A 13,624-nucleotide genomic window follows, 5' to 3' on the forward strand; every position below is an offset into this window, starting at 1 on the left:
CATGTATGTAGGTGTATAGCTAAGAATCCCCCTAGGAAAGAGCTAACTCCGTTACCTGATGTGAGAGAATGAAGGACCCCGTCTTGGCCTCAAGTTGGAAACCCCGCAAGGGATGTTAGACCGCTGCGTGCTGGAGTGTCTACGTGCAGGGAGTTCAGTGTCTTGTGTCAGCATGGAAGCTTCTCCTCTGACTTTCCCAGAGTAGATGTGGTACTTATGGACCCAAAAGGTACCCTCAGGGGTTCTGCCTAGGTGTGTCATGGTACTGTGGCCATGTCGGCCAAGGATGACGATAGCGGTGACTTCTGTACATAGTTACTATGCTGAAGGTTGTAATCCTGTTGTGATACAAAGAATCCTCTTGCATAATAATTTAAGCTAGTTTTCGGAGAAAACCAAACATTTATTCGGCACCTAACTACGTAAAAGGTCAGCACCAGAACTGTTATGTAGAGCAAGGTAGGACAAACGTAGGTAAAATGTTGTACAACTACCTAGGCCTATATTGGGGTACATTGGGGTTCATAACAATATGAGGTAGAGTATTACTGACACCGATGCGATTAGAGTCAAAACTGCTCTCTCTTTGGTAAAAAATAAAATTGCAACCAGTATATGGTTCAATTCAGGGGCCCAGATACAAACGTCATCGTGTTGTTACTAAGTCTGACGTTACTGTACATCATAACAAGCTTAATTGCAAGATTGGAAGCTTAGCTATGTATTCTCAGCGTTACTATCGGTACTAGTATTAATCTGCGCAGGTTTTACGTTCATCTGTAGATTGTAACGCCGCTGAACGTTGTGGCATTGCGATGCTTCACACTGGTGTTTGTTTTGCAACCAAGGCCGAGAGACGCACAGCACTTCAATCAGGTAAAATCATCTTCATAAGCCTTTTAAGCACATCACGCATTGAGCGGGTACTAGATAGCGACCTTTAGTTTTGTTTGGATGCGGAACCAAATGGTATGATAACTTCTTCCAAGTTTTATAACAGGCGCTTGAAAACTTCGCGGGTCCATTGTCATTGTTTATTGTAACCCAACGGCGCCCCCTGCTGGTGGTTTACATGAACAGTAGGTGCTAACTAATGTACTTTATAAAATTAAACGAGGTTACATCTAGAAAAATTTTAATAGCTCTAACGAACTAACTTATCTTCTTCCCATGGTATAATCCTATTATACGTATATTGTTAAGTTTCCTCCCTTGAAAACAATTGCGTATTAAGCTATCAATTCATTACTTTGCACACAGTAGTGCTGTTGTGAACTGAATGTGGAAAGATTTACGCCTGCAAAAAAACTCTACGCTCAAACAACGAATATTATTATACTTTTTTGTACCATTGCCACACATTGTACGTGCGCCATTTCTCAATTTGATCACGTTCATCTTTCTTTTGCACGGATATGAGACTCAGTGGAAGCATCACTGAGATTTTAGGCTTGCCTTGGCCATTAGAGTCCTCTCTAGGGGCTCAGGCCTGGTACGGGTAGTGATGGGACTATGAGGGAAGGAGTGCCCTTCTAAAGCAATGGAAACGTTCCTGGGGGTATTGTGCCCTCAGGTAAGCCACGGGCAATCACAGGGGCTGGTAATGAGTAGATGGGGCATTAGGGCACTCGGGAGGATTGAAGAAACCTCTGGCATTTTAAGGACTCGCAGGGGTAGTACAATCTACCCTAGGGCAAAACGGGAAGGGTAGGGCTCGGTGCCCTTCTTATGCACCACCCCTGGTCTTGTGGCCCTTTAAGAAGTTGGGCCACTGAAAGGGCAGCAGGGGGTGTTTTAGATTTGTAATGGTCCATGAATTGTCTATTTTGCATACAGAGCTGACCAATGCCACCACACCACCCCTTTTCTAATTGGCTCTTTACATGCCCCATGCTAGATATATTCCGATGCTAGAACCTCTAAGCCGTGGGGCTTCACTTCCATTGCCCCCTGTAGATTCCCCCGGAATGTAGGCGGGTCACAGGCTTAGAGGGAGGCTGTATGAATAGCAGGGGAAACCCATTAAACCAAACGGTACCTGGGTAAAGAAGACTAAATTAATATGTAATTGGTACCTTGGTTCTCGGTATGTATTCTGAATTGAAATAAGGAATAAAGAAAAAGTATTCCCTATTTAGTATTTATATTACTATGGCCACACTTATCTATTTTTACCTTTTACAATCTCCTGTCTCGTCATGGACCACAACTACGCCTTGGAATATTACTGAATGATTTTTTATTTTATCAAATAAAAAGATCTTTGAATATTTCTTGTTTTCAATTCAAACACATTTGTATATACAAGTAATTTTTACATATATACAATAGAAGCCCTTCATTTCCAAACTAGGATGTCACAATGAAAAAATAAACCGGACATTCCTATCGAGATCAAACAGACTAGTGTGAGGAAAACAAATAGGTACAAATTATTTAAACCAAATGTTTTTTCAATCCCTCAACAAATTATTTCAATTAATCAAAAGTGTTTTTTATATATCTGTTGTCTCTTTACAGTCGACGCGTTTCAGCCAATCAATTCTGGCCTCTTCAGGACTAGGGCTATTCAAAATCCATCTGTACAAATAAGAATGGGAACAGACATCACTTATAAATCCCATGGACTAATAACATAAAATACTTATCTACATATCTACATATAAACATTAGATGGAGCATAGTTTTTCTGGATATTACTCCTGTGAGCGGACTGACCATTGTGACAACCAATTAATTAATTGAATAAGAGCATGCTTCTGGTGGCTAGTTACCCAATATATTGTATTCCAATACTTTTCTGGGGTTCTACGTCTTGTTTTCTTTTAAATAAAGTATAATTATACAACAAATCTAAGTATTGGATATTGCCATGGCATAGTAAATACCGGGTTGTAGAGTCATCTGGGGTTGGAAGTCATTTCCGAGTTTTATCAGGAGCTCTCCTTTTCACTGAGCTCGATTAATGTCCAGTAAATGGAAACAGCTCGTGTACTGCCGGTTCCTTGATGAAAAAATATATCTCCCTTTTACTTTTTTACAGCATCTAGGTAAAGGGGGCATAATGAACTCCTGTCAGTAACATTATTTCTGTGGCCCGGTTTTGTAACTCGCGCTCTAACTAAATAAGTAGCAAACTTACTTCGCTGTTACGCAGAGCGGCTCTTCGTTTTACTCGCTCGCGTTTGTTTACCGCAAACCGGTCAGGTTAGGTGCTCTATCCCCGGGGTCTGTAAAATACAACATACCCGCATTCGTCAGCCCCACTCTATAAACGTGCAATGCTGGCCGATATATCGGCGCTTTAAATGGCACTTACGATTTATGTGCGTCTCTTCTTTTCTAGTTGATCGTCGCTTGTTTGCTATGTTGGAGACTACCCGCCTCTATATTCCGGCGACATGAACAAGGGACTATCCTTTCCGGGCTTATTTGTATAAACAATGAAAAAGGACTGTTGTACTTCCTGACAAAAGCTATTGCCACAAACAAGGGACTAATTCTATTTTCTAATATGAGGACATTACCCGACGACTACACCCACTGGGATACTAAAAACTAACATCGAGACCCAGCTCTATGTTCCTTAATCTAGCCAGCTGATCAAGTTAATGCAGTCAAGGGAACATATTTGAACCAAGTTTCTTTGTTATAAAATGGAGCTTATTATTAATGATATTTTTAATGATATTTTGCCCTTGGTTTTAATAATTGTAAAGTCACAAATAATCTTTTCCGGTCAGTCGCTCCTCACATTCTAAATGGTGTGTTCATAATTTTATTCTATGGTAGTATCATAGCATGTTACATCAAGGAACAGAACCACAATAAGTCACACTTCAAATTCATTACAATTTTACAGTAAGGACCAGATCTCATCTTTTTCATTTAACCCTGTGGATGCTGTTTTGTATTTTTCAATCATTCTCGCTTCTAATCTATTCAGTTTGGATTCAGTCTCTTCTGGTCTTGTTTTATCTAGTACACAAAGTACTGACCAGGTTATGTCTTCCTCTGAATGTCGATAAGTTTCAAAATGTTGTACTAAAGGAGCCCCTGAAGTTTTACATTTGATGCGTGACTTGTGTTGCAGGATGCGTTTCTTGACCAACTGGGTCGTTTGCCCAATATAAGTCTTTTTGCAAGGACAAGTAATACAATAAATTGTGTTTCTTGTGTTGCAATTAGAAAAGCTTCTTTGTTGGTGCATAGATCCATTAATCTCAATTTCTTTTGAGTCAGATGTCAAGGTACAGGCCACACAGTTTGAACACCTGTAATGGCCAATTACAGGAGGTAATTTCAACATTCCTCGTAAATCGGTTACTTTTTTGTCTTCTTTTCTCTCTGCTCTCACAAGCATTTGTCTGATGTTTTTACCTTTTTTGAAGGTGAATAGTGGTTTCTGGATTCCTAGATGTTCTATGATTTTCAAGTGTTTCTGGATAATCTTTTTGATTTTGTGAACCTTTGGGTCAAATGTCAAGACGCATGTTAAAGGTGACTCTTTTTCTGTTATTTTTGGTGTTAATAGATTTTCTCTTGGCGTAAACCACGCTCTTTTTAGAGCGTTTTTTACTAACCTCCTAGGATAACCTCTGTTAACCAATTTTTCTTTTAGGAGTTCCGCACTCGCGAAATAGTCCTCTTTTTTGCTGGAGTTTCTTTTAATTCTTAGGAATTGGCCATATGGCAAATTTTCTTTTAAGGTTCTGGGATGGCAGCTGGAGAAGTGTAATAGTGTATTACGATCTGTCGGTTTAGTGTACAGGCTAACCTCTAGTTCTCCATCGTCAGCCTGTACATAAACATCTAGAAAGTTTAATTTCTTTTGATGGTACGCCATAGTGAAGTTAAATTCAGCTGTGCGGGAATTGAGCCAATTGTGAAAGTCCTGTAGTTTGTTAATACTACCCTCCCAAATTAAAAAAATATCGTCTATAAAACGACACCATAATTTTATACAGTTTTTGAAGGGATTGGTATCACTATAGATTAATTTATTTTCAAATTCGGCCATCACAAGGTTTGCTATTTCGGGTGAGAAACTGCATCCCATCGCCACTCCTGACGTTTGTAAATAAAGTTGACCTTTGAAATTAAAAAAATTGTTTTTTAGACAGATAGTGGCCAAAGATACAATGAATTCTGAAGGGACTTGATGTGGTCTCTCTCTAGCATTTAGTACACTAGCCATAACCGCTATTGCTTCATCTTGCGGTATATTCGTATACAACGATTCTATGTCAAAAGACACTAGCAATTGGATTTCCTCATTAAACGGTAGTTTTTCAATTTTAGATATAAAATCCATAGTGTCTCTTATGTATGATTTTGTTTGTTTGACAATTGGAATCAGAAAGAAATCTGTATATTTGGCCAAGGGTTCTAATAAAGACCCACACGCCGACACAATAGGTCTTCCTGGGGGGTCTATTGTTGACTTATGCACCTTTGGCAGTACATAAATGTTAGGTGTTTTGTTATCTTCTGTGTTAAGAAAGTCAAATTCTTTTTTACACAGCCAACCATGGTCTAGGCCCTCTTTGGTAATATCATAGATTTTTTCTTTTAGCCCTACAGAAGGATTGGTCTCTAATTTTCTGTAATGTGTCTGATTGGATAACTGTCTATTTACTTCTTGGTCATATTTAGTCACATCCCACAACACAATTCCACCTCCTTTATCCGCGGGTTTTATAATTAAAGTCGCGTTTTCCGATACATTTTTTAGTGCTATTTTCTCCATTTTGCTACAATTGGTATTATAAAAAATTCTTTTAGACTGCAATTCATCAAGTTCACGCAAGACTACATCCTCAAATGCTAGGATATCTGGCGGAAGTAGTACACTTTCTGGTAGGAATTTGGATTTATTTTTGAAGCCACTGATGTTTGTCGCTTCTTTGGTTTCTCTTTCTAGGAAAAAGGCTTGAAGTCTAATTTTCCTAAGAAAAGTCAATATTTCTTTTTTTGTTTCTATTGGGTTTTGTAGGTTTGTAGGTACAAAAGATAACCCCTTGCTTAAGATGGCTATCTCTGTCTCAGAGGGAGGCTGTGGCATTAGAGAATGTAGCAAAGAGGAGGCCACACTCACAGAGAGGAATCCTTTGGGGTACAGAGCAGTGGAGCACTGACAGAGTTCTTGTGGATCCAAGCTACAGACTGCAGGCTGCAGACAGCACACGGTAGGGTCAGGTTTGTCCCAAGGATGCACTGCACCAGGGGCAGGGTGACAGGGGATCACCCATCTGTAATGAGCCGCCTCAGTAGTTAGCACTGCAGACTCAACACAGAGGGGCAGATTTACAAGCGCCGTGCCGCACTTTTACGCCGCAGTTGCATCACTTTTATGACGCAGCGGCGGCATAAACAATGCTCCACTTTGCAACATATTTACAACGTGACACATCTAGTGAGATGCGTCACGTTGTAAAGCCCTGCGCTATATTATACCTGCGTCAGGTATAATGTATGCAGGGTGGGCGTTTTGCCGCAAGGAAGCCCCGTAAAAGTGACGCAGCGAAATCTAAAAGATTTCACGGCGTCACTTTTATGTCCCCCGCTGCGTCAAAACCTTATGCCTGCTTGTAGCAGGCGTAAGGAGTGACGCAGCACAGCAAGTATAGTGCACCCCTGAGCAGTGCTGGAGTTGCGTCGCGCTTGCAGCACAACTCCAGCACTGCATCTTTACGCCGTCAGATGCGTCACGCATCTCTCTATCCTTGCGCCACGGTGATACGGCGCATCCATGGTGGCGCAAGGGGTTTCAACCATCACGCAAAATAACTGCCACATTCCTGCTGATTTGCAGGGAAGCGCCAGTTATTGTAAATCTGCCCCAGAGATTCCTAGCGCGTCACAGTCTCAGCACACTGACGTCACTCACGCAGGCAGAGACAAAATACAAATGAAGACCAGCTGCAGCAACTCCCACACAAAAGAGCACAGCAAACATCCCCTCTGCCGGCAGGGCTGAAACTGACGAGGAACACTCAGCACATCTCATCTCGCCCTCGATGGAAATATTAAACTGCACTGATCGCGCGCACCACTGCCAGCAGGGCCACTATGGGGCAACGAGGACACATCTATGCGTCAGGGTAGGATAAATTATGCAGCAATGAAAGGCAAATGATGTGCTGCAATGTGCACATTCTGTGCTAGAATTACTTCAATTGGGTGTCATTTGTACACTTCTTTACAGTGTCTGTGCTTAGACTTTACTTCATGAGTGCCAGTTTAACACCCAACTACAACAATAGGCAACAGAAAAGGGATCAGTCAAACTTTACAACACGTCTTCCACTATGCGACAACACGTGATGACATGTTTTATTAACTTTTGATCTGTTTGAGCTAGAAACATAAATAGTATGTTGAAGCCTGCAGATTATGGTGTAGATGAGGGATCATGTGGCAAATGTGGTGAATCCATAGTTACGAGGAAAAGGCTGTGGCTGCAAAATCTCATCATTTCAGTGGCTCTAACTTTAAGTAACAAATAGATGTATTTAAAATAAATACAAGTCCGATTAACTCCTCAAAATCACACACAATGGCACCAGGGAATGGAGCATAGTCAGGGCTTTAAGTGGGCCGAGTCTCACAGATGCTCAGGTGAGCACCAGCAGTTTTTTTTAAAGGGGGCCTCGAAACGGGTCTCTGTCGGGCTCTGTTTGGTGCCCTGGCACAGGTGGTTCGTCTGACTGCAGTGACAGCAGGCACACCGATGTGTGCTGCTCACACTACTCACTTCTCACTAGTGGAGGATTGCCGCATGACGTCATGCCAGGTGAGCGTTATGAGGGGAAGGGAAATCCTTTAAAGAGTCATTTTCTCTCTGGATTTCTCTTCTCTTTTTGAAACTCAGGAGCAGCAACATTGTCTTGGTGTCACCAGGGCTTTAAGGAGAAGCTTTTTCAATATTGTATACAACGAGCTATAGTTGCTGCTTATTTATCTTATGCAACAAACAACCATTGACAAAGCCAATAGTCCCGACTTGTTGTAGGTATAATGCTACTTGTATAATTTATCTGGATGCAATGACCTAAACAGCAAAGCACAAGACGGGCGGGACACACTGCTAAGCACAGATTTTTAGCTTACCTGTTTTAAAGTTACACCCTTGATTACATAGGCCATGCCCCCTTGGAGAGACCCCCCCTCCCGTTTTTTCATCCCACTTGAAGTATAGTTGTCCATTCTGTAATTTGCTCCCTCAACTTGCTGCACTCGTCCACTCACTGCTACCATCTACATACATCACACACTCACAGCACACTGATCTCACTCAGAGACAGAGACACAAAACTGAAAGAGATAGGACACAACACAGAACAAAGCTTTGGGATTCCTGTGGGGGGGCAGGCCTGGAGCGTGGAGAGCAGGCACTTGTCACCCACGAGGATGGGATTCTGAGGGGGCGCTTATCCCAGTTTGGTTCAGGGGGCCTGGATAAGTGGCTTTTAAACCAGGAGATGAGAACACATGCTGGAAGTTAGAGGCAGCAGTCACAGGTGGGAGCTCAAAGCGAGGCCACTGTATTGCGGAGCAAATCTGGGTGGAGCCAAGGGGCCCCTAGAAGGATAATGCAAGAGTGGGCATAGAAAGGAGTCATCAAGGAAACATACGAAGGTGCACATGGGCAAACTATGCCTACAGAGAAAGAGGGGCCTTGGGAAGCACAGTTCTTGTGGCGCTTAGACTGGGTCATTTAAGTTGGGATACAGGGTTAGGTCAAACTGTAAGACAGAGAAGTAGGGTGGGCCTTGGGATGCTGAGGGGTGTGACAGAGGGCATAGAGAAGGGCATCGGCGGTGGTGGCTAGAATGTGGGGCAACCGGGGCATGACATAGACACACTGTGGGTGGGAATATATGAGCAATGTATGAGGGCTAATATGGGACTCACATAATGAGTGGTACCCTGCATGCACTGAATGGTACAGTAGAGGGGCACCTGCAGTGAAAGGGAGGCATGTATCAGGAGAACATAGAAGACAAAGGCCACGTGGCACTGAGGTGTAAAACTGGGTTGCAGAAAATGGGGATCTTGGGATGATGTGGGGGCACATGGAGTCACTTGGATAAGCCTAATGCTGGTGGTGCTCAGTGCCTGCAGCACAGGGAGGAGACTATCGGAGAGCGGGGAAATAGGGATTGCGGTAGCCTGAGGATAAAGGTGCAACAGAAGAACCATTTCAGGAAAAAAGGAAGCATTATTCAGGGGCAAAGTTAGTCAGGCCCCACTTGAGCAACACCTTTTTAGACTAAACATTGTGTCTTTTCTATAAGATTCCAATTATCTCTTCTTTTGCTTTAAGGCTATCTATATCTTGCCTTTTGTTTTACACTTAAACTGACACTCGTCTTAATTAAATATGTGACACATTCAGTACTTCTGCACTCATTTTAATTGTTTTCGTAATCAATTGTTATTTTTATTTCTTTTCTCTTACTTGCTTTAAATCTGGCCATCATTATCTTTACAATACTTTGTCCTTCGAAATCCGTTAGATTGTGCATCTGTAGCTCAGCACATGACCCACTATCATACCAGAAACAAGAGAAATGGTAGTAACCGGAATGAGTATGACTGTTGTCAATAAATGTAAGAATTGTGGAATCATTGATGAAGCACACAAAGCACCAGGCCCTGTCCTGCACATCTCCATTTCCAGGGCCACCTATGCCTAATAGGAATATAAAGGTAAGCAACAGACTTGGGGGGGGATGAGGGGGGGCATGGACGTAGAGAGAAAACAAAGACACTGGATATCACCACTCTGACTCATCACTCTGAGGGGCACTAACATCCTGGGTCGTAGTGGACATCAAAAAACAAGATTGGTATCTGTAGCACCATATCTCCATCTTGAACCGTCAAACACTTTTAATAGTAAATGATATACCTCTTAAATATCCCTGTACCACAGACTCTCTTGAATGTTGGTGGTACTCTTACATTTGTGGAACTGCATCATAAATAAGTCTCCCTGTTTTCCGTTTTTACAGATTTTTACAGATAATTACAGATAGAAAACAAAGTGCTTCCTGTCTATATTTATTTTTAAAAGTGGAAAGATGCAGAAATGTGTGCTTCTTGTGGGTGACTCTCCAGGCAGTTTTTTGCGATTTTTAGGGCAACAGCTGAGCATAGGCAGCATGGGAAGTTAAAAATAGGTTGAGATTTCCTTAAATACATATATTTGTATGATAATGCTCATATTTACCTGAAGATGTAGTGTTTTGCCATTTTTGGCTGCTTAATTTGCTAAAACGCGACAGGCAGCAAAGTATGAGTGCATGTTTATCAGTTAAATAAATGTGGAAATATACCATTTTATGGCTCAATATATTCGCAAAACACAAAATAAATATGGATAAATACCATTAAGATGGGAAAAACATAAATTACAAACGGGAACGGTAAAAAAAAAAATACCATGAAACCGGCAGGCTTAATAATAAATAATATTTATTTAACTGATATTACTTCGGTTGTGTATAAACCTTAGTCCTGTCTCTGGAAAAAGATAACCATCTTCTGTTGTGTGGGTGAACACTCAATAGTTCAGAAATAAATTCAAGGTTGTTTTCATGAACTGTAATATAAACTTTAATCAGACTTATATAGTTGCATTTCAATTACTTTATTTCGACATCAAGTCCTAAAAGTTTGCTTACAATATGCCAATGATATTGTGATACAATAAAATGTGAGTCTTAATCAGAAACCTGGCAAAATCGTAAGAATGTCCAACAACATTTTTCATGTTCTTCTATTTCTACATTCTCTCTTGACAATCTAAAACTCCGTGCAATTTGTGTAACAACCTATTAAAAGTCAATAAAATGAATGACTACAGTATATAGTTCACACCGGTACAAATGATTTACTCGCCTAACACACAGCACTTTCTTAAATATAAAAGATGCATTGTGGAAAATCTACTGTCCTTAAAGGTGATGAAGATCCTATTTATTTCATCAAATAGCTTTACAACCAAAAATAAGCTACAAAATTATGTTACAGTCCTTCAAGTTTAAATCTGAACCAGTACTTTAAACAATTTTACATTTGTTTCCAAAAGATGACTTGATTCCATAAAATACTTCTTTGAATTCAGCTTTGACTTCCAATCACGCTTTAAAAAGAAAGACAGAGGGGCATATTATCAAGGAGGGCGTTAAAATTATTGCCGGGTTAGCAGCAGAAAACTGCCGCTAAAGCGGCGATAATGGGGTTGATAATACGCCATTGAGAATTCTAATAGAAGCCCATGTTCACACCAGAACATGGACTTCTATTGGAATTCTCAAGGGCATATTATCAAGCCCATCATCGTCGCTTTAGCTGCAGTTTTCTGCCGCTAAACCGGCGATAATTTTTAACGCCGTCCTTGATAATATGCCCCTAAACAATCTCCAAGAATTTTAAAAGGTTTGGCAACAAGGTCTTGGGGGCAGAAACAGAGTATATCAATTGCCTTCTACAGACAATCTGTACCATGTGGAAACATATATATTTGATTATGTCAAAATGGCCTCCACCATTTTCAATCAGCATGAGAGTTTGGTGACTTCATGAAAAATGTAGTTCATTCATGAATTTGCAGTCAGGCGCCTATGCTTAGTGCATCCTCCAAAGACACAAAACCTTTCACTAAATGTTGCCAATGTTCCAAACACACACCAGCCTTTCCATCTCTGGAATTGACGTAACTCTAGTGAGATTGGAGTATTAAGTTTGGTGGTCACGCAAGGGCAGGAATGTGAATCTGTACCACAGATTATGAAAGAACCATACTCTGTGCCACACTGAATGGCTCACTTAGTCAGTCAGTAATATATACTTTATTCGGCAATTGAGCCATAGAAGATAAATATATAAAAACATTTCCAAGCATTAATTGCAAACAATTCTTGAAACATTTCCATAACTTTCTATATCACAGAATAATGCTAAAAGCTAAATGTTCAATGAAATGTATCAAAAAGACAGAAATAAAATCATATGAGGTACTAGAAAAGAACAATTTAAGAATATTACTTTCTGATGGCTTAAGACTCTCTAATATAACTAAACACTGTGTAGCAAACCCATTGGAGAGCCTAATTGCTGTATATACATAAAACCCTTTTAATGTGAGTTAAGTTGTAGTGGGCGCAGGCGAGGATATGAAAAAACAAATCCTCACAGATTTATAGAGCGAACAGAAGAGCATAAAGTGTTTTTCCGTGAATGGTTATCACAAGGACAAGCCGGGAGATTTTCAAACCATACGCCTTGCTGCAGAAAGGCTAGGTGAAAATGTAAGGACCCCAGTCATAACCTCATCAGATAAAATCTGTATTGTGAATTTTCTACATGAATAGGAAACATTTCAACTCATAACTAGGAGATAAAGAGTGGTAGCTATTTAAAGAGGATAGTTGGATTGAGTTGTGCCTACTTGTACAATGTATGTGTTCATAAAAAGTGGACTTTGTCCGAACTCTAGCTGAGAGGGGTAAAGAGTCGGGATTCTAAAAATAGTCTGGGATCCTTAGTGTCAGGGCCGGGGTCTAGGATCTGTGGTGCAAAGGGACAAAAGAGAATGTGCGAGGCCCCTCTAATTTACTTAAATGACACAGATCAGGAAGCTGCTTTGTGCAGACCCCTCCTGGGCTCCTCCTCTCAGCCTCCTCCAAGCACCTCTTTTACAGCTCCTATCGGGCTGAAGGTGTGAGAATTGCTTGGGGGCTGAGAGTTAACATTGTGAGGGTGCTAAAGTGCTGGACAATGGGCGTCCCGCAGTGTCTCTGAATGGTCTCCTTGCAATTGGGACAAGAGAAAGTGTCTCCCTTCCCTAGGCCTGCCAACACCATCCCTGAGAGGCCTGGGGAGGGCCCCTCCCAATGACCATAATTGCAAGGAAACACCTTGCAGTTGGATCGGCAGGGAAGTAACAGGACACACGATCGGTGCAGGCCCATGCGGTTGGCTAAGTGCGCGTCCCTGGGCAGCTGCCCACCCTGCCCATGCCTAGCGCCAGCCCTGATCAGTCTAGTTAAAGTACTCTTGACATAGGCTAGTCAAGGAATATTGTCCATTTTATCTAGGGCCATGCTATCTGAAAGACTTTGTTTAGCCAGATTTTCAACCATAATAACAGAGGGGCATGCCCAAGAGCATCTTCCAGATAATTTATGCCCACTTCCGAGTGGCAAAACAAGGTGGGTGAGTCCGAAGGGACCAGGAGTAGTCTACCCAGAAAGTTGAATTCTAATTTTTGAAGCCTGGTACAATTATAGTGGCTCCACACTCCTATGGCCTGGTTATGAAGTGAAGGGAAACACGGCTTCAACTGATCTGGACTGTTGCTGAGCTCTTAGCGTTAACAGTGAGTCCCAATTTAAATGTGGATCAAAAGGCAACCCAGAATAATTAAAACTCTCTACTTTAGAAACAGGAGCACCATCTCTTCAGCCTTCCGACTAATATAAACGACTTTAGATGGTTACTCTTCAAGTCTAGAGCAGTCATAAACTCAGTAAACGCATCACGTGTTCTTTGCAGGCTATTTGCAGTCTTGGCTATAAGGACGGCATCGTTTGCAGATAAAAGGGTCGGGATG

Source organism: Lissotriton vulgaris, chromosome 5 (genome assembly GCF_964263255.1).
Source record: "Lissotriton vulgaris chromosome 5, aLisVul1.2, whole genome shotgun sequence".
NCBI lineage: Eukaryota > Metazoa > Chordata > Amphibia > Caudata > Salamandridae > Lissotriton > Lissotriton vulgaris.